Here is a 5,123-nt window from a genome sequence, read left to right on the forward strand (position 1 = left end):
TTCCGGTGCTGATCATCACAGGAACTCTTCTGAGAGTTTGCCAAAAGCTACTCAGAATAACGTATACCCCCAGCCATCTCCACTGCATGGGACTGAGAAAGCTGAGCATTGCAGAACAAATCCTACATCATCATCATTCTGAGAGTGAGAAAGCAAGCAAAAGCCAGCCACAACAAAAAAAGAAAAACAAACCAAGAGACAATTGAAATAGCCCTGTGAACGATGAAGTGAAGGGCACAGGCTATCTGGCCCCACACAGCCTGCCCAAATGCTCCCCCGTTGCCCAGCCAAGGTGGGAGAGTGTCCCAGGGCTCTCCCTGGGATTTCACTGTGCAGCGCCAGGGGCTCAGGAGAGTCTAGGAGAAGTGGGGAGCTGGGGTGAGAAGACGTGCAGGAAAGGACAAGGCTGAGACTCAGGTCTCTATGCTCTCGTTTCTTCCGTTTAAAGACCCAGCAGATTGAGTAATAAGACCCAGCATTCACTCGCCCTCAGCACATCCAACACAAACCTACAGTCCTCATCATGAAGCAGTGATATCTGCTCTGAATGGATCATGGCAATGAAGTCCAAGGTTAGGGTCTTACCTTCTGCCTCTTCCCTACCACGTCCTTCACTTCTTGGACCGCACTGCAAGCCCCGAACCAGGGCTCATTCCTTACTCTGCCCTTGCCCTCCTCTGCCAGAAGCTCCTAAGGTGAGTCTCCAGCAGCACCTCAAGGCTCCCTGCTCTCTCAAGTGTCCCAGGGTTTATAGCAGAAACAAGACTCTAAAGGTTCCTGCTGCAGCGTGTCCCTCCTGAGGATTTGCAGAGAGTAAAAACAGTATAATTGACTCCCTGGTGGGATGGAAGCTCTGAGGTGGTGGGGACTGTGTCAACAGCTCCAGGCAGTGCTGAACCCCCAGGAACATGATGTAAACCGAGGGAGGGCAACTGAACCAGGGACATCTCAGACTTTGGTGAACAGGGCAGGAAAGTCCCCAGGAATGGCATTTACCTCACTTCCCTTCAGATGACTGCATCTTCATCAACTCACATAGAATTAGAAAGCCTCAGAGCTTCTGAGGCAGAGGGGCCTGGCTTGTGGGGAGCTGAAGGCAGCAGAGCCTTCCAGAGAGGATTCCCTTCTCCAGCATGGGAGGTGCACAGGGGCCTCCCTTGCTCCTTTGCTAGCCAACGGGAGCAAGTGGGCATGACTCCTTCCAGTCCTGTTTGATGTACAGCTTGTGAGAACCACCTGCCTCTGCCCTGGCTGGGAAGGCAGGAGAAGAAGGCCCAGTGGGCACAGACATTTGTGCTGTTGCTCCTACGGACAAGAGAGATGAATTACAGTTTCTTTTAGGAGCCTCTCACTGCAATGTAAGTGCAGGGGGTCCAAGTCCAAGCTGGACATATGCACTCCTCATCCTGTTGGTGATGGTCAAGGAAGAGGGGTAAGGTGTCTATGAGGTTGTTTTGGAAATGAGTGGCCATATGGGTTTATTAAAGGGTGAGTGAGTCTTTCTGACCACTCCTTGACTCTCCAGGTGCTGAATCAGCTTATGGATGGGAACCAGGGAGTCTCAGTTGGTGCGATACTGTTCCTGGTGCACAGTCACGGGAGAAAATGTCACCTGCTGTTCCTTAACCTGCAGCAACCCCACAACAGAAGGATCTGCTGAGGGACTGGGCAAGGTAAACAGCTGCTTAATATTCTCTGGACTCAAGGCAGCTATACCCAAAGACCACCAGTACCCTTTTAGGCCTTTGAAGTACCCTCTCCTGAGGTAGTCTCTGCCAAGAATACATGGAGCCTCTGGACCAGTCACAATACCTTTCCCAGGTAGGCTTACCTCAGCCCCCAACACAGACACTTTGTGGGATCCTCCCATCACTCCAGAAATGCAGATGGATTTCGCCCCTTTGTAATCTGATGGCATTAGAGTAGCCTCTGCACTGGTGTCCACTAGAGCTTTATACTCCTGTGGGGCTGATGTGCCAGGCCATCAAACCCACACAGTCCAGTAAACCCGGCTGTCCCTTTCCTCTGCCTGGCCAAAGGCAGGGCCCCTCTCTTCCTGGCCAGAGTCTTCATCACTTGGGTTTTGTAACTGCAAAGCACAAGTCCCTTCAACAAGGTCAAAAGCTAGATCAGCCCTTCTACTCTGACCCACAGACCTTGGAGCAGTAATTTTCCTGGATAGATGCTTTCTGTCTGTTGTTTTTCCTTGCGGTTTCTGTACCCGAGTTTCTAGTCTCCAGGTAGGTTCACCATCCCACTGCCTCATGTCCTTCCCCCGGTCACGCAGGGAGAACCACAGGGTTGCACGTGGTGTGCACCACCAGTACCCTCTCCCTTGAACAGAAGAAGGCTGGCTCTTAATGGCTGGGACCTTGGTTGGTGTGGGTGAGGAAGAGCTATCCTTCTCAGATTGCTCGGACAATTTGGGGGTCAGTTTCTCCAGAGCCTAGACAGAGGCCCCTAGGGAGGAAGCAAGGTTATCTTTGTATTCTCGGAGTTGTCTGCCCAAACCATAGCTGGTGCCTCTGTGTCTCTCCAGCTCATTATCTCCAGGGTGTTGGCATATGACGTCGGAGCATTTCATATAAACTTTTGCCACATGGACCACGTGCACTGGATTTCATTCAGGTCTTTGGATGCCTGGTTGTTGTCTAGGTTGCTGTAATGCACCTCCACCATGGCTAATTCCCTCAGATACTGGACACCTCCCTCAGTGGTGGTCCACTTCTTTGGGAATTTGCAAGATCTTCCTTGAAGGGATACCTGTCCTTCACACTCGACAGGACTCGCCTCCAGAGGCTGAGGACTGCTGCCCCTTTTCCAATCCCTTTGTCAACGGCCTTAGCCCTAGCAAGGGATCCCAGCTGCCGGGCTTCCTTACCCTCTAATTCCTGACCCTTGGCCCCAGTATCCCAGCATCAGAGCAGCCACCTGATAATTTGTTCACCTGGATGATGGCTGAAATCTGTTTGCATATCTGCCAAGCTGACCTCAGCTTCCATTGTTCCTTCTTGCCTATAGGGGCGACTGGCATAGTTGAGGCCTGGGTCTCTGGTTCAGCCACAGTGTCTCTTTGTATGTCTTTAGATCCAGAGACCCTCTCTTCCCCTTGAGGGTGCTGAACAGTGTTGAATAGTGCTCAGTAGACGAAGGGCAGGCCCCAGCGCAGCGCGACAAGCTGTGTCTCTTTGGCATAGCCAGCACCAGGGCACCCTTTTTGCAAACATTCTGTCACTTCATCAGGATCCCGCGCTCATCTGGGTTGAAGTCTCAGACCCTTGGAGGTGACAACCATCCTAGGTACCTGCCTGTATTCCCCTGCATGCCTTGCCACCCATAACCACACTGCCTTGGGGCCTATCCCTGGGTGGTATTCCTAAATAGTTGGTTAACCCTAGAGAAAGCAGAACAAAATCTCTTGAGAAGTACCAGTAAGGAGTATTTTGGTTACCCAAGGATGGTCAAGATACTGCAGAGTTATTGTAACGAGGGAGAAAACATCTGCCACGCAGAAGGTGGTGGTGAAGGTGCCATTCTGTGTTTCCTTCCCCCAAAAACTCTCAGAGGAGAAAAGGAAAATGGTGTAATTGTTAATTGTCTCCATGAGATGATTCTCAGAGTAATGGCATCAGTGCAGAGCTCAAATACTTGATTAAGATCAAGGCCAGTGCTTTTGTAATAAACCCCCAGGCAAAACGCCACCAAGTGCTACAGACCACAGCAAACTGCAAAAGGCAAACCCAACCTTTAACATGTACAGCAAAAAGGAGCATGGCACGGATCAGATAAACTAATGGTGACAACAGTTAAGTCAATACCATGACCAGCAACTGCTGAACAGAAATCACAGTTATAAGTTCCACCTAATATGCTCTGGTCAGCTCTGCTGTTAACTCTACCCCAGCCAAAAGCAGTACAGCAGGACAGAGACGCCCTGCTGAGCCCTGTCCTTCCCCCCACCTTCCGCAGGTACTAAGGGCCACTGGGAACCTCGAGGGTACTGGGAGATGGGACACAAGACGTAACGGTGGGGAAAACAGGACGCCCACTCTCCATCTGTTGCCACTAACACACCTGCCAGTGCTGCAGCACTGCCTCTGCCTCTCCTTTCCCCAGCCCCATCCCTTCTCTTCCCCTTTTGTACCTGCCTCGGTTGGATTCTCTCTCCATCCCTGCCTCCATCCAGGGAGTGCCTCTCCCTGGGACTGGGGGCATGGTGGCCTCGGGTCTGGGAACTGAGGACCAGGTGGAGGAGGTGTATGAGGATGGGAGCAGCCTGTGCACCATCGAGAATGACAAGCAGGAGAGAGAGGAGGTCTTTGCAGAGACCCCGCAGAGGAAAGATCCCAATCCGTGTGGAGCAGGGAAGGAGGCCAACCAGCCACCTTCTTCTTCCGCACTGACATCCCTCGATCCTCCCTCTAATCCCACACACGGTCAATCAATCAGTACTTCTTAGAGCCACTCACTTTTCAGCAGTGGCCTTGACATTCCTGCATATTCCTGGTGCTTATTAACTATCTTCCTGGCTCTCTCCAGAGCTCATGGCAAACATTGTTGTCTACAACAGGGCCTTTATGACCATCTTCTGTGAAATCATTGTCTTTTTAAGATCTTCTTTGCAGAAAGAGTGGCCACAGAAAAGCACCAAACACACCAAAACAGAGTGTGAGTGAAGTGCCAGTAAGAACCAAGTGAGCAACACCCAAGGCTCTGGTTTCCTGGGAAGAAGTGTCTCCTGTTTGTCACCTTTTCTCATGAACGGAGCAGGAAAACTGTCCATCCCATGGAGCTCTGCAGAAGGAAGATTGAGCTGTACATAGCATAAGGCAATACAAGTGGCATCAGCAGGTAGAGAAGACTTCTGTAGGCAACGCTTTGCAAGGGAGCACCCTGACTTCACCCAGATAAAAAAGAGACCAGGCAGTGTGCTGATGTGATGGGGAGAAGTATCCTGGGGTGAAAGAGCAGGTGGGAGAGATTTGGTTTGCAGAGATTTGAGGTGGTACTTTCCGTGTCTGAGCAGCCTGAGGTTTGGAGCCGAGGAAAAATACAGAAGCTCTCAAGGACGTTTTGGAATCAGTGGTACTATCAGTAATAACAGTAGCAGGACAGTGCTGCAA

This window comes from Buteo buteo, chromosome 31 (assembly GCF_964188355.1).
Source record: "Buteo buteo chromosome 31, bButBut1.hap1.1, whole genome shotgun sequence".
Taxonomy (NCBI): Eukaryota; Metazoa; Chordata; class Aves; order Accipitriformes; family Accipitridae; genus Buteo; species Buteo buteo.